Raw genomic sequence first — 22500 nt, forward strand, 5'->3', positions numbered from 1 at the left:
AAGTTTGGAACTAACTTAGGGCTTCCTGCCCCCTGCAGGGAATATGTCGATACCGACTATAAAGCGTCAAGGTTGTATTCGTAGGAACAAGGTGGAATTTTAGCGATTACCAGGATGTTCTTACAGAGGTACATTAAGAAGTATTTTTATTTTTAGGAAAAATTAAAAATGGAAAATTTATTCGATTTCATGTAGGGCGATTAAGACGCAAATACATTTCATGTATTTATTTGTATAGACAAAAATAAATATAACAACGAATGTATTATAAATAGAATCTTTTACATAAACAACATTTTCAAGGTATATTTACATATTTATAACCTGTAAGGGAAGAAATATACGTTAGTAAATCATAGGTGCCACTCAGAATTTGAAATTATTAGATTGATATCACTTAGATGTTGGATTTGTTTTAACACTGTGTACGAATGTTCACACGGCACTGGTGTTATCGGTTAGATTCTACACCTATATAGAACAGTCCGAGAATCACCATAGTGATTCTCAATTAGGGTATTACACTCAAAGAGGCTAATACCTGTTCACCCTGTTTACTGTTAAGTCCCAAACAGTTCACTGTTCATCGCAGCACTAGACGACAGGTTTTATAACACTACTTGCCGCCACCACAAAGTGTTCTTTTTAAATATTTAACTTAGCCGGTGAATATATAATAGCTGCTGCTCCGGCGGCTCGACAGAAAACACACAAAAACTCGCGAGCGATCGCTATGAAGGTTGCGGGTGTGCCCACTAGCGCCAACTATCGGCCAGATACCGCATATGCATGTAAACAAGCCTCAATTCTTCTCAGTCGGTCTGATCGACAAGACGTACCATTACTCGCTGTTAATCTGGAGTTTTTCAACAGACTTGGTGAAGTACTTCATTTTGGTTTGAGCTTTCGCAGTGCAACAGTTTTATCTTCAACTTAAACTCTTGAACTCTGTTTTGGACAGATTTAATTGTTGATGACTTTGGATTGTTTTTTGGACTTTCTTTGACTTTTTCAAAATGGCTGACCCTTCTCCAATTCCTAGATTTCGTAAGTGTAATGCTAGGGATTGCAATAAGCGTCTTCCAAAGGCCTCTCTCGACCCACATACTGTGTGTTCTAATTGTCGGGGTAAAACCTGTCAATTAGGAGATCGGTGTGAGGAGTGCGTGGGCCTTTCGGAATTCGATTGGCTTGAATATGACAAATATTCTCGTAAGCTAGAGAGAGATAGGGTGAGGAGAAGTTCCTCTAGATCGTTAGATTTTTCCTCCTCCCATGCCCCTGAACCTAATACTTCCCCTGTAGTAGTTGTGCCTGAACCCTCTACTAGCACTCAGGAACCATCAATGCGGGATATGTTATGTGCCATTCATGCTTTGGGCGAAATAGTCGAGTCGTTAGCTACAGACCGTAATCAACTCATGGCTGACGTTAAAGAGTTAAAGTGTCAGAGTGCCACAGTGGAAAATCGTGGGAAAGTGATTAGTGCGCAAAGTGTTATCAGTGTTGCGACCGAGGGTTCTTCTGTTCGTGCCTGTCGTTCGCCTAGTCCGAGACCTCTTGCAAGCTCTCAAGCCCCAGGGAGAAGTAATGTCGTACGACTTATGGGTTCGAGAGGCCTTGATCAGCGAACAGACGTTCCCTCTATGGTTTCAGGCGTGTCTCATCAAGACCGCCCCTACCATAAGACGAGCGAGACGATTTTCTCCTCGTCATCCGAAGGCTTTTCGCGCAAGAAACCGTGGAGCAAGGTTTCGAGGCCCTTAAAGCGAAAGTCAGTCCCTTCAGGACAGGTCCAGCGTCCTGGTTGTAGCCATTGGGACAGCTCTGACCCTATGCAGTCATCGGAAGACTGCTCGCCGCCTAAGCAGAAACGTAACACAGGCTCCGAGAGTCTTGGTGTAGGCAAGGTTTTGCAGTCACAGACGTTACCCTCGTCTCTTACCGCACCCATTCCCGTTGATCCTAAATGGGTTGTACTGCAAGACATGCAGATTAAGCTCGCCTCTCTTATGGAGGACTATTCTGCTGAAAAGGTTCACGATGATCCTCGCCGCTTAGCTGATCGAGATCCTGGCCGTCAGCCGCCCAAACGAGCCTTTGCTCGTCCTGTTGACGTTGGCGTTACTAAGTCACGCCAGTCACGTTTTGTAGAGCCTCACTCGATGCTGTCCCTTGTTGACTTAAAGCCGCATGTGGACGTTCAGCCGCTTCCTAATGCTCGTTGACGTTCAGGACGTTCGCCAACCAGCGAAGTTGACTTGTTTTGACGCTGAGCGTCAAGCACCGCAGTCAAGAGTTGTTTTGACTGCTCAGTCTAGGCAGTCAAGGCAGTCTCGAGTTGACGTCGAGCGTCCTCCCGCTCCTGTTGTTGTTGACAGTCAGGCTGTTAAGCAGTTACATGACGTAGCGTCCTGGACTGCTACTGATGCACCAGTGCGTGTGGACTCTGCTTGTCAAGCATTGCCACCAAGGCAGGTCTCCCCTTTGCTTGTTACTCAGCAGTTGTCGGACGAAGATCCTTCAGATGAGGACGTTGCTGATCCTCATCATGATGATCATCCTTCAGATGTAGACGAACCTAAGACGGTTCTTCCTTCGATAGACTTTAGGAAGATCATGTTGATTTTCAAGGATCTTTTTCCCAATCACTTTGTTGCCGTTGCTCCTCGTTCGCCACCGTCTGAGTTTGCTCTAGGCTTACCTGCTACCAAGCCAGCCTTTACTAAGCTAGTGCTTTCTCGCTCTTCCAAGAGGGCTTTACGACTTTTAGGCGACTGGTTGGATACCAGGAGGAGTTTGGGGAAGACGGCCTTTGCCTTCCCTCCTTCTAAGCTTGCATCTAGATCGAGCGTCTGGTATGACACGGGAGAAGTTCTCGGCTTGGGAGTCCCTGCCTCTGCCCAGGGTGACTTCTCAAGCCTTGTAGACTCTCCCCGTCGCCTGGCCATGAGACGCTCGAAGATTAGTTGGTCCTCCTCGGACCTTGACCATCTGCTTAAAGGCGTTTACAGGGTCTTTTTAGTATTTAACTTTCTGGACTGGTCATTAGGAGCTTTAAGTAGGAAAATCTCGTCTGCCGACCAAGATGTTTCCTTACTTATCATGTCATGTATGGATAAAGCCATCCGCAATGGCTCCAATGAGCTCGCCTCCACCTTTACGTCGGGAGTCTTAAAGAAGCGAGAAACCCTTTGCTCTTTTCTTTCGGCAGGAGTTACTCCCTGTCAGAGATCAGAACTGCTCTTTGCTCCCTTATCAGCGTCCTTGTTTCCGCAACAATTGGTTAAGGATATAGCTTCTTCGCTTGTGCAGAAGGACACCCATGACTTGATGGCGTCCTCTGCTCGCAAAGGGGCTCCTTCTACATCCTTTGCTGTAAGACCCATGATCGAGACTCCGGCATCCAGATTTATCCCGCCCTTTCGTGGCAGAGCTCCCAGCAGGGGAAGCGCTCGTGCCGAGGGAAAGAGAGGTAAGAAGAGAGGAGCCAAGTCCTCACGTGGCAGAGTCTGACTGCCCACAGCCTCAGACAGCGGTAGGGGCCAGATTGAAGAGCTTCTGGCAGGCCTGGGAGAAGAGGGGTGCAGACCAAGAGTCTGTTCGGTTGCTCAGAGAGGGGTACAAAATACCGTTTGTACGCAAACCTCCTCTAGTGACAACTCCCATAGACCTCTCTCCCAGGTACAGAGAGGAGTCAAAGAGACAAGCCCTAAACCTAGAAGTGTCTCTGTTGCTAGAGAAGGGAGCGGTGGTGAAAGTCTCGGACCTTCAATCACCGGGGTTTTACAACCGTCTCTTTCTAGTTCCAAAGCATACAGGAGGCTGGAGACCGGTGCTAGACGTCAGTGCGCTCAACGTTTTTGTTACGAAAACAAAGTTCACTATGGAGATCACGAAGTCCGTCTTAGCAGCGGTCAGAGAGGGAGACTGGATGGTCTCTCTCGACCTACGAGATGCGTACTTCCACATTCCTATACACCTGGATTCCCAACCGTTTCTGAGGTTTGTTTTCTGGAATGTGGTATACCAGTTTCGGGCCCTGTGCTTTGGCCTCAGTCCTGCTCCTCTCGTGTTTACGAGCCTCATGAGGAATGTGGCAAAATTCCTCCATTTATCGGGAATCCGAGCCTCCCTATACTTGGACGACTGGCTTCTCAGGGCATCGTCCAGTCATCGTTGTCTGCAGGATCTTCATTGGACGTTGGGTCTGACCAAGGAATTGGGACTTTTGGTCAACCTAGAAAAGTCCCAACTGATCCCATCCCAGACTATTCTATATTTAGGGATGGAGATTCGCAGTCCAGTTTTTCGGGCTTTTCCGTCTGCCACCCGAATAGAACAAGCCCTGCTCAAAGTCCAACTAATGCTGAAGAGAGAACGGTGTTCAGTCAGGAATTGGATGAGTCTCGTAGGGACTCTATCATCCCTGGAGCAGTTTGTCTCGCTAGGGAGACTACACCTTCGGCCTCTCCAGTTCCATCTAGCCTCTCACTGGAACAAGGACCAGACGTTAGAGACGGTATCAATCCCGGTCTCCGAACCAGTAAAGGCATGCCTGAAATGGTGGAACAGCAATATCAGTCTGAGAGAGGGACTATCCCTAGCAGTCAAGAACCCAAACCACGTGTTGTTCTCAGACGCGTCGGATTTGGGTTGGGGTGCGACCCTGGACGGTCGGGAATGCTCAGGTCTGTGGACCTCAAGTCAGAAGAGCATGCACATCAACGGCAAGGAGCTATTGGCAGTCCACTTGGCCTTGATGAAATTCGAAAGCCTCCTTCGAAACAAAGTGGTAGAGGTCAACTCCGACAATACCACACCTTTGGCGTACATCTCCAAGCAAGGAGGCACACACTCCCTCACGCTGTACGAGATCGCAAGGGACCTGCTCATTTGGTCAAGAAATCGAGGCATCTCCCTGTTAACGAGATTTATCCAGGGGGACTTGAACGTCTTGGCAGACTGTCTCAGTCGGAGGGGTCAGGTGATACCCACGGAATGGACCCTCCACAAGGACGTGTGCAATAGTCTTTGGGCGACTTGGGGTCAACCCACCATAGACCTCTTTGCCACCTCGATGACCAAGAGGCTACCAATCTATTGCTCACCAGTCCCAGATCCAGAAGCAATACAAATAGACGCGTTTCTACTGGATTGGTCGCATCTGGACTTATATGCATTCCCACCATTCAATATTGTCAACAAGGTACTGCAGAAGTTCGCCTCTCACGAAGGGACAAGGTTGACGTTGGTTGCTCCCCTCTGGCCCGCGAGAGAGTGGTTCACCGAGGTACTTCAATGGCTGGTAGACATTCCAAGAAGTCTTCCTCTAAGGGTAGATCTATTACGTCAGCCCCACGTAAAGAATGTTCATCAAAGCCTCCCCGCTCTTCGTCTGACTGCCTTCAGACTATCGAGAGACTCTCAAGAGCTCGAGGCTTTTCGAAGGAGGCAGCCAGTGCGATTGCAAGAGCGAGGAGAGCTTCTACCATCAGAGTATACCAGTCGAAGTGGGAAGTCTTTCGAGACTGGTGCAAGTCAGCATCTGTGTCCTCTTCCAGTACCTCTGTAGCCCAAATCGCAGATTTTCTTTTACATCTGAGAAATGTTCGCTCCCTCTCAGCTCCCACGATTAAGGGCTACAGGAGCATGTTGGCTTCGGTCTTTCGTCATAGAGGCTTAGATCTTTCCAACAATAAAGGTCTCCAAGATCTCCTTAAGTCTTTCGAGACCTCTAAGGAACGTCGTTTGGCGACTCCTGGATGGAACTTAGACGTGGTCCTAAGGTTCCTCATGTCAGACAGGTTTGAGCCATTACATTCAGCCTCCCTGAAGGATCTCACCCTCAAGACGCTTTTCCTTGTGTGCTTGGCTTCGGCTAAAAGGGTCAGTGAACTTCATGCCTTCAGTAAGAACATCGGCTTTTCTACAGAAAAAGCCACATGTTCACTTCAACTTGGTTTCCTGGCCAAAAATGAACTGCCTTCTCGTCCTTGGCCTAAATCTTTTGATATACCTTGCTTATCAGAGATCGTAGGCAACGAACTTGAAAGAGTGCTGTGTCCAGTTAGAGCTCTTAAGTTCTACTTAGCTCGTACTAAGTCCTTACGAGGTGGATCTGAGGCATTATGGTGCTCAGTTAAGAAACCATCATTGCCTATGTCAAAGAATGCTTTGTCATATTTTATCAGATTTTTAATACGAGAGGCTCATTCTTACTTGAATGAGAAAGACCGATGTTTGCTTAAGGTTAAGACGCACGAAGTAAGAGCTATAGCAACTTCCGTGGCCTTTAAGCAAAATAGATCTCTGCAAAGTATTATGGACGCGACCTTTTGGAGAAGCAAGTCGGTATTCGCGTCATTTTACTTAAAAGATGTCCAGACTCTTTACGAGGACTGCTACACACTGGGTCCATTCGTTGCAGCGAGTGCAGTAGTGGGTGAGGGTTCTACCACTACATTACCCTAATTCCAATATCCTTTTAATCTGTCTCTTGAAATGTCTTTAATCTTGTTTTTGGGTTGTACGGAAGGCTAAGAAGCCTTTCGCATCCTGGTTGATTTGGCGGGTGGTCAAAGTCATTTCTTGAGAGCGCCCAGATTAGGGGTTTGATGAGGTCCTGTTGTATGGGTTGCAGCCCTTGATACTTCAGCTCCTGGGAGTCTTTCAGCATCCTAAGAGGATCGCTGGGCTTCGTGAGGAAGACAGACTAACAAGGCAGAGTAATCGTCTAAATCAACTTCCTTACCAGGTACCTATATATTTGGGTTTTATTATGTTATAACTGTCAAAAACTCTAAGCATATACGCTGTAAACTTAATTAACTCTGGTCTCTACCCACCACCATGGGTGTGAATCAGCTATTATATATTCACCGGCTTAAGTTAAATATTTAAAAATGATATTTTAATTATAAAATAAATTTTTGAATATACTTACCCGGTGAATATATAAATTAAAGGTCCTCCCTTCCTCCCCGATAGAGACCCAGCGGGATGAGAAGAATTGAGGCTTGTTTACATGCATATGCGGTATCTGGCCGATAGTTGGCGCTGGTGGGCACACCCGCAACCTTCATAGCGATCGCTCGCGAGTTTTTGTGTGTTTTCTGTCGAGCCGCCGGAGCAGCAGCTATTATATATTCACCGGGTAAGTATATTCAAAAATTTATTTTATAATTAAAATATCATATTTCATGCACTTGCTTTGCATAATGTTATAAAAGACTCCAGAGGATTTCCAACCAGTGTGTGAGCGGAGTCTATCAAAGTCCATATGCTGAAAGAAGTTCAACGAGGGAGGAAATTTTCTAGGATTGTGATCTGCTCTGCGAATAAAGTAGGTGAGCTTTGCCGTCAGTTGTTTTAGGGATAAGTTTGATCCTGAGGTTTCGCCTATGAAGAGCTGTCCTTCCTTGAAGTCTGAAGTTCTTCGAAGATAGACCTTAAGACACTCAACTGGACATATAGAGACATCTTCCTTCAGAGGACAGATTCTCCAAGGACCCCACCTCTTAGTAGGAAGCTTGTGTTTGGCGAGAAAGGTAGGATGGGGAAAAAGATTCAATTCTCCCTCGCCTGTGAACTGAATATGGCCCTCGTTTCTAGATAGGCCACTATTTCACTAACTCTAGCCCTTGAGGCTATAGCGAACAAGAATATCACGTTTTGTGTTAGATCCTTTAGGGAACAATCTCAGTTGTTCAAGTTCGAAGCGTAGTGCAAGACTGTCCAAGGACCATGATATGGGCTTTGGAGGGGTTGCTGGTTCAAGTCTAGCGCATGTTTTTGGAATCTTGTTGAAGATTTTGTTAGACAGGTCCACCTGGAAGAGGTCTAGTCAAAGCCCACTTACACGTAGTTATCGTGGTGAAAGCCAGGCCTTGCTCATGGAGGTGGATGAAGAAAAACGGGCAGAAGTCTATCGAGGTTTCTGCCGGCCTGTTTGCTTTGACAAAGGAGACCCACTTCTTCCAAGACAATTCATATTGTCTTCTGGTTGACTTTGACTTGTATTCTTCTATAAACTCGATATTGTCTTATGAGATCCCGAACCTTTTCTTGGCTGCTAAGGCAAGAAAATCATGAGATGTAGGTTTTGGGTTCTCAATGATGAAGCGTAGACAGTCTACTTCTAAACCAGTTGGGATAGAACTGGGTTCAGTAGAGGAAACAGCCTCAGCCTCAGTTTTATCACTAGAGGGAACCGATTGCTCCTGGGCCATTTGGGGGCCACTACTGCTGCTGTCCCAATGAAGGATCTCAGCTTGTTGAGGACCTTTAGTTGGAAATTTGTTGGAGGGAACAGATAGTTATGATTCCATCTGTTCCAATCGAGGGATATGGCGTCAGTCGCTTCTGCCCGAGGGTCCTCGTATGGGACTGCATGTCGAGGTAGTTTCTTGTTGTCGTTCGTTGTGAAGAGGTCGATCTGCAGTTCTGGGACTTTTTCCCAGATGAAGGAGAATGAGTCTGCATCTAGGGACCCCTTTGACTATCGGCTTTCGCCTGGATAGAGCCTCCGCCGTCACATTGCGGAACCTTTGTAGGTGAACTGCTGATAAGTGCCATCTTTTCTTTCTTGCCTAGCGAAAGATTGCCAGCATCACGTGATTGATGTAAGGCGATCTCGAGCCTTGTTGGTTCAGACATTTCACTATCACCTCGCTGTCCAAGACCAAGTTGATGTGGGTTGATCTGTGAAGGGATAGTTTCTTCAACATTAGGAAGACTGCCATGGCCTCCAGAATGTTGATGTGAAAGGTCTTGAACTGGTGTGACCAGTTCGCTTGTACTTTCCTTTGATGGGAATGACCTCCCCATCCTTCCGGTGAGGCATCCGTGTGGATGACTACTGACGGTTGAGGTGTTTGTAAGGGAATTGTCCTTGCTGGGTTCTTGACCTTTGACCACGGCCTCAGAAGTGTTGCAGTAAGGTCGGTGTCGATCTCAGTTGATCTCTTCTAGCGTTTGATGCTTATCTTCTCCAGTCTCCCGACGCATCTTTTAGTTGTGCTCTCAGCACTGGGTCTGTTATTGCTGCCAACTGGAGAGAGCCCAGTACTCTTTCCTGCTGGCGTCTTGAAATCTTGTTGGATTTCAGTAGTCTCTTGACAGAACCCACAATCTCTCTCCTCCTCTTTGGTGGAATGGAGAAGCGGTGTGACTGCAAGTTCCAATGGATTCCCAACCATTGAAACGCCTTAGCTGGGGAGAGGCGAGACTTCTTGTCGATCTTGAAGCCCAGATGATCCAGGAACTGGATCACCTTCGTGGCTGCCTGCAGACAAGCAGTCTTGGATGCTGCCCACACCAGCCAGTCTTCCAGGTTTGCTGCTACCTAAATGCCTTCTAAGCATAGCTGTTGTACGACTTGTGTCCGCAAGTTTTGTGAATATCCTTGGGGCTATGTTTAGTCGGAAGGGCATGGCTGTGAAGACATACTTTGTCTTCTGTAACTTGAATCCTAGGTAGGAGGAGAGGGGGCGGCTGACTGGAAGGTGCCAGTAACCATCTGCCAGGTCTATTAAATTCCCCTTTGGGTAACAGGGTCCTGAGGTGGTGTAAAGTTAACATCCGGAACTTGTTGTTCTCGATGAACTTGAGTGGAGACAAGTCTAGAAGGACTCTAATTTTGTCAGTCTTTCTTGGGAACACAAAAGGGCCTTCCCTGGAAATTGATGGACTTTACTTTCCTTATGACCTTTTTGTTCAAAAGTTCTAAGGTACAGGTATTGCTCGACTTACGACCTATGCGACATACGACTATTCGACTTTACGACCATTTTTTCAGGGTGAGGACGTCACAAGTTTATCGGAAATAGGACGAATATTTCCTTGAATATAATGTATTTTCTTGTATTTATATTCAGTTAAAAATACATTCAGAATATTTCCTTGAAAATAATGTATTTTCTTTTATTTATATTCAGTTAAAAATACATTCAGAAAAGTTTTAATATCTGTCGAGTTCATATTATGTCTGGTGACGTCACATCACTGGCGGAAAGCTTCCAGGCAATACAGTGATTTCCTTCCAATAGGCTAACGATTAATATTAGTATTTCCATTATCAAAATATTAAATAACGATACAAGGTATTTTGAGGGTCTGTATCGGTTGTCATGAGTACTACGTAGCGTAAATTTGACTGTACGCTACTTTTTTAATCTCTGATAATGGATTGATGTTTATCTAAAGAAAACATACTATTAGGGCAAATATTTTCTTGAAAATAATATATTTCCTTTTAGATTATGAAAATAAAATACTTTGGTTTGTTTAGTATTTTCTTTTCATTTCTTGGAAGAAACAAAGAAAATGAATTTAGATATTTTGCAAGTCATTCTTCGTAGAGATTACTGTACGTCACATGACTTGTGACGTCATGTATCTGGCGGCAGCGCGCTGACAAACCGAATGATTTCCTTTCATTGTTACTGAGTAATCTTATTATAGCATTCCCATCATCGAAACACCCAGTAACGATATCAAGTGTTTTAGTGGTCTGTATCATTAGTTATAAGATTAGTACAACTTACCGTAAATTTAAGAAAAAAAGTCTGATGTCATATTTTTTGGCGGAAGGCGAGAAGCAAATCAAGTGATTTCCTTCCGATGCGTTACTATTCCCATAATCGAAACATCGCATAATGATATATAGAGTTTTTTAATAATTATCAAAAAAAAAATATGAAGATACAACTGAATTAAAAACAAAATGCAGAGAGAGAGAGAGAGAGAGAGAGAGAGCGTATTCCTTTTATAACTAATAATAAGGTTTATAAACGAACTGTATGGAAAATGTGATACCCTATAACATATTGGCACTGATGTAATATGCATTATGAAGAAATTTCGAATGTCAAGAAAATTATATAAATCAGTGTTATTCGCACTATATATATGTGCTCATAATAGTAATACGGCAGCGTGACCTTGAGATCAGCTGATGCCAACCAAAAGTAAATCGAAAGTATTTGTTGATTATTGATATGCTCAAGAAATTGAAAAATAAATTATAAACGTTCTTTAATAAACCACAATTAAACAGTAATGTCTAATGAAATATAAAAGCTTAATATTGAACTACAATACTGTATGAAGCTTTAAAAATGAACTATCCGTATGCGATAGAGAGAGAGCATGGACACACACACACAGAAAGAGCTACAACGATTTTGCATTATACCTAATGATTAGACGAACTGTATGGAAACTGATTTCCTGTAACATATTGCCATTAATGTAATATTCATCATGAAGATATTTCTAATAGGTTAAGAAATGATAAAAATAATGTCATACGTATGTACGCCATATTTTGATGCGGTAGGTAGCGGCACTTTCAGATCAGCTGATCATAACCAAAGGTAAACAAAATTTTCAGTACTCGATTGTAAAATGCTTCCAAAATTGATAAATAGAATACAATAATGCATTTATAGAGCATATGATATCCTATGAAACAAGAAAATGGAATAATGATAGACAGTAAGAAAATATTGACAAAATATGATCCAGATGATTGCCGAATCATAACGTATCAAAATGAATCTACGGAAACTTCACTTTTGTAGTTCGACATACGGCGAACTCGATTAAAGACTCATCTCTTGGTCCCTATCTCGATTGTAAGTCGGTGACTACCTGTATGTTCTTCCAATAAGGGGGTGGAGTGTTGGGAGAATTGAGGAAAGGAAGGTGGAGTTCTGTTCCATTTCCACCCTAGTCCATTCTTGATTAGGCTGTGGGCTCAGGGATCGAAGGTCCAACGATCCCGAAAGTAGATAGGTCTTCTTCCTACCTGGAGCATCTTGTTACCCTGACCCCGTCTTCCTCTACTCCTCGAGGGGTTTCTTGAGGAGCCTCTTCTAGATCCTCTACCTTTTGGGCGAAAGGTAGTGGTATGCCTCTCAAAGCCTGGGTTAAAGACTGGTGACTGGGCTACTAACTGCTGAGGCACCATCTAGAATGTGGTTTTCGGCTGGGCAACCATTTGGGGCACTGTGGTCACGGTAACAGTGGGATGTTGCGCAGATCTATGAGGCACTCGTGGCTTCTTTGTCTTCCTGTTCTTGGGTTGGGGACCAGCATCGGAGGATGATTTCCTTTTGGAAGACATGCCCCACATTTGGAGAAGGTTCCTATTCTCTGTGGTGGCTTTAGCAACTATCTCTTGGACTGCTTCCTTTGGGAAGAGGTCCTTGCCCCGGATACGTGAAGTAATCGACTTCCTGGGCTCGTGCTTGATCGTTGCATTGGCAAACACCTACTCTCTACAGGCCCTCCTGGCCTTCACGAAAGCGTTCATGTCCTTTACTAGTGTAGCCATATGCATCTTGTCTAGGACTGTGTTAATATCTGGGGTACTTGAAATGCCTGCACACACACAGTTTTGGAGAAACAGAGAGGCGGTTAGTCTCTCTTTTGTCTCTTGTTCTCTTTGTAGATGTAACTTCGACAACTTCGAAAGGTTCTCGTTGAACTGTTGTCCTGCGATATCTGGATCTAGTTTCGAGATTGGGAAGGTTAGATGAACCTTGTTCCAGTCCTTCTCGCCCATAGGCAGGTCTAGAGACAATGGTTTACATTCCTCTAGCGTAGGGCATGGTTTGCTCGCATCAACTGTCTTTAGTATGCAGTGGAGAGCTTTAATCGTACAGGGAAAAGCTCTGGAGGAAGGAGCAAGGAAGCTAGGGTGCCTCTTGCTCAAAGCAGAAACCTTCGAGTTCGTATATCCTGCTTTCTTCAGGCTACTCGTCAAGAGAGCCTGTGCCTTGTCATGGTCAAAGACCATGACCTCCTTAGGTTCCGTCTTTTCCTTAGATGCAGGTTCGTTCTTCAACCTGACGAAGCACTCTGGGTAAGCCGCAAAGTTCGGCCAAAATTGGAGATTGTCGAGGGGTAGGGCCCCCATCTTCTCCGAGACAGTTTCCCATTCATCATGGGCATGAACTCTGCATACCTCCAGGGGTTGGTTTCGGAGTATTGGGATAAGTCAGATACTCTGGGTCGCTTGTGGGAGCTACAAGAAGCGTCTGTGCGGTGTACTTTCCTGACTTCCCTTCTCATCTCTTCCTGGTCCTTGTGCATAGTTTCCATCATCATCTAGATCTGCGCCATGAACGCTTCGCCCTTGGAGAACAGCGGGTCTGGTTGAGGGGTTGGGGCGGAAGAGGTTGACGGCACAGGTTGATATGCTATTACAGACAATGGGGGCGTCTTCCGTCTCTGTCGATCCGGATTCTTCTTCCTTGGGTGGCTGGGCCACCTCTTCTTCAGGGTCTTCTTGAAGGAGATCCTTTTCGGTGTCCGAGGACACCTCAGACATCCTTTCCTGATGGATATCCATGCCTTCCAAAGCCTTGTTAATGTCAGCCTCAATCATCAGTTGTTTGAAGGGTAATCCTCAGTTGCATGAAGGGAGGCCTGACCTGTATCAGAGGCACAACTGCGTCGGATGTTGCCTTAGGGAACAGAAGGCTTCTCATTGTTTCGCTTGGTAGGTAAGGTCCCTGAGAGTTCTTCTGGAATCCTCTTACCCACTTTCGAAGCGTGCTTCCCTCCCAGTATCCCTCGACTCCGCCTTCTTAGTATCACCGAAACCCTCGGACATCAAGGCCAAGCAGAGGGTGCAACCCATCGGGAACCAATACCTCAGGGTTTCAGTTGTGATGGAGCAGGGGGCATGAGACCTGCACATCTTGTGGCCACAAAAGTCCCTACTTTTGTGGTTGCAGTACATAACTGCACACTTCACCTTGGGCTCCTCCTGTAAAGAAAGAGTGAAATGAGTATGGGGTAAATCATACTGATAAATATTTTCACATGCATTAATAGTAATTCTTACTATTATAATTATAGCTTGGGATAGTAAGCTAGAAAGGAAACAGGAAAGACACATAGGCTATCTGTGTTTCCTGTCCAGGCAATTGTTTTGACCACCTTCAATATTAATATTTTAAAATTTCCTTATTAGGGAAATATAGGGTGGAATAGCTCAATTACTTACAGCTGGAGTCAGTGTATGGTAGCACTAACTCCCCCACAAGTGAAATATTAATACCTTTGGGTAAAATTTTGTGTTCTGACGATGTAGGATACATCAGAAATTTGAAGGAATGCTTCACCTCAACATTTTGTTTAGCGGTCTCAACAATGGACTGTGAAAGGATACACAGAGTATGTTGGAAATCATAGTACTGTGTATTATATACTGTAGTTTTCTAAATGCTGTATTTGCTATACTGCAGGACTACTGGCTACTGTATAATGTTATAATGTAGTTCTGCTAGTATACTATCGGCCTAGGCTAGTACCTGACGGCACTAGCCGACAGAGAGAGAAAGAATGGAGAGGACTGCCATATTATTATAGTTTAGTATAATAATTAGGGTTGTAGGGACTACTGCCTCTACTGCCTTCTTTCCAGAATGTGGATTCAAATGGAAGGGGAGAGAATGTATTAATTCTAGCTTCCATCCAGCCACAATAGCTGTTGCTGGCTGCACTGGTGGTTACAGTTTTTGTGGATGGCAGTCCAAGGGAGGACTGAAGAATACTCAAAGTTGTAATGGGTCTCCCGCCGGCACAACCTTTCCCAGAGCCTTGCTTCCGTTAGGGAGAAGGTCGAAGCGGCAATCTAACCACCTTTGTAGGAGCCCGGCAAGCGGGGAGATTGTAGAATACCGGCCACAGGGGTTGTGACGGCTAGGCTGTCACTAAAGGACAGAAGGGGGAAGGGAAAGGGTCTTATATTTTGCATAGAAAGAAGGCAGCGGGTATTCCTCCTACTTTCGGCTGCAAAACAAGGAAACACAGTTTCCTATGCCGATGCCGTCATGGTCGGCTGAGGACTAACGATTCCCTAGCCTAAGACATGGACGTATATAAGACAAGTCTTCTAGACCACAAGGGAGAAAGGTGGCAGCAACTGTACTACCACTTCCAGTGTGGACTAGGGAAGCCGGGCTTCCCATGCCAGCAACAGTGTAACTGGCAGGGGAATGACTAATCCCCCATCGGTAGAGTTGCCGGCAACAAGACAGAATACTCTTGAGTTACTGTCATATTTCCAAGCCAGGATACTCACCGGCAGAGAGTGGGCCTAATGGCGGCACTCGGAGGGAAGGAAGGATTTATCCTTATTTATCTAAAAGAGATGAGTATCGAATTATGATAGTAGTTCTAGGAGGTGTACTATCTCCAATTGAATTAAATAAAACGATACGAGAGGATAAACGAGGATAACATTACTAAAGTATAATAAAACGAGTTAGGCTAGCCCAACTCGAGGCAGGATTTCGGCTACGCTAAATGACCGAGGCCGTAGTATATACTATCGAATTGTTTCATCAGAAGAGGAAATATTGCATGTGTAAATCTTATCTTCACTAGTATAATTTGCCTAAATAGCTAGAATTTCATTATAGCTAAATACCAGGGATGTCGTACTACTAACTAAAAGAAGCATTTATGGCGTACGACAGCGGTCCAAAATGGCCGCCTCCGTTGGTGGCTGTGCGCCACTCAAAGCATTGAAATTATGCTATTTTAACTGTGAGAAGGGAGCCAATGATTTTACACAGGAAAGGTCAAATACTCAATTTTCCAGAGGATGGAGATTCTGTAGATTGCATTGTAATAATCCTTTATAATAGTGACAACACCGAGAGCGATTGGGAGAAACACCGTACTTAATTAGCTACTACGAAAGGAATGGTTACGCCGTAGTAGTAATGGGAGGGGATCCACGGGTAAGCTTGATAACGGCTCCTCTTCAATTTCGCCACTTTTCCCCCGCAAAGCGAAAACTCTTATTTGGGGTGAAGATTGCTATGTGACGTATCAAGAAATACGTCCCCTGATATTATGCGATATCCTTAAAAGTTACATTAAGGATACTCGCGCCAGGAGTTAGAATTCTGGAAATCTGTGGTTAATTCTCTGGGAGTATCAATGTAGCCAAATATCCATTAGAAAGCCTACCTAAAGGAACCTTCCATCAGGACGACATGACTAAGCTCAAATGTGTATATATATATATATATATATATATATATATATATATATATATATATATATATATATATATATACTGTATATATGTATATATAAATATATATATATATATATATACAGTGAACCCTCGTTTATCGCGGTAGATAGGTTCCAGACGCGGGCGCGATAGGTGAAAATCCGCGAAGTAGTGACATCATATTTACCTATTTATTTAACATGTATATTCGGACTTTTAAAACCTTCCCTTGTACGTAGTACTGTTAACAAACCACCCTTTAATGTACAGAACACTTAATGCATGTACTACAGCACCCTAAACTAAAACAGGCACAAATATTAAAGGCGATTTTATATCATGCGTTTCCTAAACACCTAAAAAGCACGATAAAAAATGGCAACCAATGTTTTGTTTACGTTCATCTCTGATCATAATGAAGAAACAAACTCATTTAGTGTACAGTACACATATATGTATAGGTTAGTTTTTGCATCGATTATATTGATTATACAGTACTGTACTGTATGTTGATTTGTTTATTACCAATGTTTTAGTTTACGTATTTTTCTTAGGACTTCCAAATGAAATGTTTTTCTTTATGACGCCGCCTGAAACGACGGCGTGTACGCTCAGTAAACAACCACGCTCAGTAAACAACCACGCTCAGAACAAACAAGGCATTTAACGCGCATGATGATAGCGATAAATAATGATACAGTATTTACAGTAAAAGCATTTACAAAATATGTTACCTTACAAATATAAATTATACAGTATTGTACGTAGCAAAGCAGGAAAACAATTTACGAGAGAGAGAGAGAGAGAGAGAGAGAGGGAGAGGGAGAGGGAGAGGGAGAGGGAGAGGGAGAGGGAGAGGGAGAGGGAGAGGGAGAGGGAGAGGGAGAGGGAGAGGAAGAGGAAGAGGAAGAGGGAGAGGGAGAGGGAGAGGGAGAGGGAGAGGGAGAGGGAGAGGGAGAGGGAGAGGGAGAGGAAGAGGAAGAGGAAGAGGAAGAGGAAGAGGAAGAGGGAGAGGGAGAGGGAGAGGAAGAGGAAGAGGAAGAGGAAGAGGAAGAGGAAGAGGAAGAGGAAGAGGAAGAGGAAGAGGAAGAGGAAGAGGAAGAGGAAGAGGAAGAGGAAGAGGAAGAGGAAGAGGAAGAGGAAGAGGAAGAGGAAGAGGAAGAGGGAGAGGGAGAGGGAGAGGGAGAGGGAGAGATTGTTTTACGTACATAAATGTAAATTTTAAACAAAAAAAATATGATAGGTTACAACATGTAGACTTTTAAAACCTTCCCTTTAACTTAATGCATACAGTACGTACATTACTAAACTAAAACAGGCAGTAAGAATATTAAAGTAAAAAATAAAGATTGTTACTGTACTCACCACGAAAGAAGTTGAAGAAAAACTTGAATGGTGATGGCGATGAATTTGCTGCACAGTAGAAATGATGATGATGAAGCTGATGATGTGTTCTACTGTGCAGCCAATGATAGTATTTTACGTCTCTTCAGACGGAGGTGTCTTTTCCTGGGACACCTCTTCAACTTCTTCCTGGGAAACTTCAATTTCTTCCGAAGGCGTACTAGCAGGAGGAACTGGCTCTTTTTTGCGAGGCTGGAAGAACATTGTGATCGGAAGTTGTTGCCGCTGCTTCTTTTTTCGATCCAAGAGCATCCTGTAGGGAGTCATGATGTCATCGATCTTGTTGCAGAATTGCATCGAGCGAACCATATCCTCGTCCCACTCTTGCAACATTTCTTTCAACTCCTTCGCGTGGTTGCAGGCCTTGGCAAGCCGTTCTAATGTTATGCCCGTTTCTTCGACATTTTCTTGGGTCTCTTCCTGGGTATCACCCTCTTCCTCACTTGCCGATTTCGTCAGGTCTTCGAGGTCTGCGTCAGTTAGGGGCTGGGAATGGCAGTCCAACAACTCGTCGACGTCTTCAGTCGTCATGTCGCCAAACCCGTCACCTCCAATTATGGCAGCCAACTGCACAGATTTCCGTATTGCAGAGTGGTGGATTTCCGACGGAGTAAATCCCTTGTCGTCGTAAACAATATCGGGCCACAACTTCTTCCAGCTCGCATTCACGGTTGCAGGTTTCATCTCTTGAAGTGCCTTCTGAATATTCTGCAGGCACGTGGCTATGGTGTACTGCCGCCAGTACGCCTTCAAGTTAAAATCTTCATCCTCGTCATCTTGGGCAGCATCCACACACGCAACGAGGTCTGCCAAGGTATTCTTCGTGTAGAGGGCCTTGAACGCCCTGATAACCCCCTGGTCCATCGGTTGAATTAATGACGTGGTGTTGGGTGGCAGGAACTCAACCTGAATGCCCTCATGCGACAGGTCAGTTGCGTGTCCACCAGCGTTATCCATAAGGAGAAGGATCTTGAATGGCAAGCCCTTCTCTAAGAGATATTTACTGACTTGCGGGATAAAACACTGGTGGAACTAGTTGGAGGTCAGCATCTTCGTAATCCATGCTTTTTGATTATGCATCCAGTACACGGGAAGGAGATTCTTATTTTTATTTTTCAAAGCGCGAGGATTTTTCGACTTGTAAATAAGCCCCGGCTTTAACAAAAATCCAGCAACATTGCCACACATCACGAGGGTAACGCGATCCTTGAATGCCTTAAAGCCAGAGGCTTTGGCTTCCTCTTTGAATAGGAAAGTTCGCGACGGCATTCTCTTCCAAAACAAGCCGGTCTCATCCATATTAAAGACTTGTTCCGGCTTGTATCCACCTTCGGCGATAATATTCTTGAACGTCTGGTTCACGTAAGTTTCAGCAGCGGCAGTGTCAGCGGAAGCAGACTCCCCATGCAGGGAAACGCTATTCAGGGCGAAGCGTTTCTGAAACTTCGCGAACCATCCTTTGCTGGCGGAAAAACGTTTCTGAGGCTGGGAATCAGTGGATGTCCCTGGTTGAGGATCATCTGCATCATCATCATCTTCAGCATGGTTGCCGTCGTCGTCTTTAGGTTCCTTTGCAGCAAAATTCTCATATAAGCTCAAAGCCTTTGTTTGGATGGTGTTCGTATCCAACGCTATGTTCTTCTTCCGGCAGTCGGCAATCCACACAGCTAAAGCACCTTCCATGCGTACGATCGTTTTATTACGCGTTGTAACGACTCGCTTCGCTGATCTGCTAAAGGTGATTGCAGCCGTCTTCCTAATGTTCGCCTCGTCCTTCTTGATATAGCGAACAGTAGATTCGTTGATGCCAAAATGGCGGCCAGCGGCCGCGTAACTTCTACCATCTTTTAACATGTCGAGAAGCGTAACCTTCTCAGCTATCGTCATCATCCTTCGGTGGCGTTTAGGCTCACTACCAGCCTTAAGAGAAGCAGAACGCTTGGGAGCCATTACAGTAGGATTTACGTACAGTACTGTAACAAAAAGTTCAACTTAAAAAGGTCGCACACAGCACAGATTAAACTTCACAAACTTAAGAACGTCTACTCAGCGATACGCGGTAACGGAGAGTGAACGATCCAGCCCCGCGAGAACTTTGATGCTGCGGGTAGAAGATGCGGGCAAAACACCAATCACAGGCTAGATAACAAAACTTGAGTTCTGATTCGTCATCTATCAGCGCTTGAACCAATCACAACCCGTCTTACAGTACTATGATGCGTTGGTTACCTACTCATAGAAGATGCCCCGCGCATACCGAACGTACGTAGATTAAGTACAATACCGTAATAATAATAAATAATGATAATAATACTGTACAGTAATAATAATAATAATAATGATAATAATAATAACAATAATTTTATTAACAACAACAATAATAATAATAATAACAATAATAATAATACACACTTTACGTACGCTATTTTACGCCTCTCTCTCTCTCTCTCTCTCTCTCTCTCTCTCTCTCTCTCTCTCTCTCTCTCTCTCTCTCTCTCTCTCTCTCTCTCTCGTACGCTTATTCGAAATGTGATTTTTGCAACAAAGAATATTATTGGATGCAGTACTGTACTACGTACGTATACATACTAAAGATTCATGGAAAAGAAGCACATCCATTACAGTACACACCATTCTAATATGGTATGACTGCATCTGATTTGCGTTTCATGTTCGATTTAATTTTACTACGTACTGAATTATCGTATGATCACATTCTCTTTTCGTGTTTTATTTCTTTCTGTGCTGAATTATATATCATATGTGATGCAATGAACAATCAGTAAGAGCAGATATTACTAATTACAGTATTAATGGAATTACAGGTAACAAAATATCGTATTTGGGGGTCTTCAGATTTCGCGGTATTTTCGAATTTTCCGGAAAATCCGCGAGATATATATATATATATGGGTTATGGAAAAACTCCGTGAAGTGGTGAATCCGCGATTGTCGAACCGCGAAGTAGCGAGGGTTCACTGTATATATATACTGTATATATGTATATATAAATATATGTATATATATATATATATATATATATATATATACTGTATATATGTGTATATATATATATATATATATATATATATATATATATATATATATATATATATATATATATACACTGTATTTAATACATAGTAAGTGTATATATATATATATATATATATATATATATATATATACACTGTATTTAATACATACATAATTACATGTATGTATGTATATACATATGTTATGTATATTTATGTTATGTGTATATATATATATATATATATATATATATATATATATATATATATATTACATAAATATGTTATTTATATACATATATGTATGTATATATACCATATGTTTATATGTGTGTATATGTATGTGTATACTGTAAAACAAATGTCAGTCAACACCCACACCTTTTTAGTTTCTTAATTGATCGTCTTCTCTTCATTCCCTTGCTTTTGTAATCTCTAGGGTCAATATGTGTTATTCTTAACGTCCATCTAATATCTTTCCATTCTCTTCATATGTCCTGCCTGTGTCCTGATATTCACTTGAATATTTATGAATATTGTACTGTACAATTTTGAGATAACCTCTTGTCATTTCTCTTCTTTTACAGTGATCATTGATAGTGAAAGTTGAACATTTAAGCATCAAGAAAGAAGGATAGTGCGTCTCTTTACCAAGCATCGCATCATCCAGCCTGAGGAGAACAATGCTGCTCTTAAATGCATGTTATGGACGATCTTGATGAATAAAGACCAGCTTCTCCTTAGAAGTTTGCCCTAAAGAAATATCTTCTGTAGGATGGATCCTACTGTTGTTCAAGTACAGAGGAGTTACCAAGGTTTCTGCAATGCAAGACGAAGAAACTTTGTTCTCATCACCACGTCTACAAAAAGTAGTTTCATCTTCACAAAATATAGAAGTTACTGATGTCAAAGCCATCACAGATTAGCACAAGTGCATATCACTCTGTTGGCTTCAAAGGTAAGGAAAGTTAGTCAGTCAGGTCCTTACTTCTTATGTTGTTACCAATATTTTCCATATGGGTTGCATTTCTTATACAAGTGTGTGGTCCTGTCAGCCTCATTAAAAAACGAGTATCTGGTGTAGGTATTTTTGAGTTGAAAGGTTTGAAGTGTATTATAGTCTTATATGGAGAGACTAGTGTTGGTCATATATGTTGATATTAATGTGATTATTTTCTACAAAAACTAAGCTACAACCCTACTAGGTAGAGCTGGAAGCTACAATCCCAAGTGCTTTGATGGGAAGCAGTCAAGTTCGGAAAGGAAATAAAATAACTATATTTGAATTAGAAATATTAAAATATATTAGTTCAGTAATACATACATACATATACCATGGCACTTTCCCCAATTTTTGGGGGTAGCCGACATCAACAAAGAAACAAAAACAAAAAGGGGACCTCTACTCTCTACGTTCCTCCCAGCCTAACAAGGGACTCAACCGAGTTCAGCTGGTACTGCTAGGGTGTCACAGCCCACCCTCCCACATTATCCACCACGGATGAAGCTTCATAATGCTGAATCCCCTACTGCTGCTACCTCCGCGGTCATCCAAGGCATCGGAGGCAGCAGCAGGGCCTACCGGAACTGCGTCACAATTGCTCGCCATTCATTCCTATTTCTAGCATGCTCTCTTGCCTCGCTCACATCTATCCTCCTATCACCCAGAGCTTCCTTCACTCCATCCATCCACCCAAACCTTGGCCTTCCTCTAGTACTTCTCCCATCAACTCTTGCATTCATCGCCTTCTTTAGCAGACATCCATTTTCCATTCTCTCAACATGGCCAAACCACCTCAACACATTCATATCCACTCTATCTGCTAACTCATTTCTTACACCCGTTCTCACTCTCACCACTTCGTTCCTAACCCTATCTACTCGAGATACACCAGCCATACTCCTTAGACATTTCATCTCAAACACATTCAATTTCTGTCTCTCCATCACTTTCATTCTCCACAACTCCGATCCATACATCACAGTTGGTACAATCACTTTCTCATATAGAACTCT

The 22500-nt window shown here is 43.4% G+C and overlaps 1 long non-coding RNA gene across 1 annotated transcript in view; it reads left to right on the top strand.

The window, feature by feature from the left end:
* LOC137636403 (uncharacterized) overlaps positions 1–22500 on the top strand; it is a 48995-nt gene that overhangs the window by 6104 nt on the left and 20391 nt on the right. Inside the window, exon 3 of the long non-coding RNA XR_011043089.1 lies at positions 21072–21442. This is a non-coding gene — a long non-coding RNA (uncharacterized lncRNA). The remainder of the gene's footprint in view (positions 1–21071; positions 21443–22500) is intronic.

This window comes from Palaemon carinicauda, unplaced genomic scaffold (assembly GCF_036898095.1).
Source record: "Palaemon carinicauda isolate YSFRI2023 unplaced genomic scaffold, ASM3689809v2 scaffold29, whole genome shotgun sequence".
Lineage (NCBI taxonomy): Eukaryota > Metazoa > Arthropoda > Malacostraca > Decapoda > Palaemonidae > Palaemon > Palaemon carinicauda.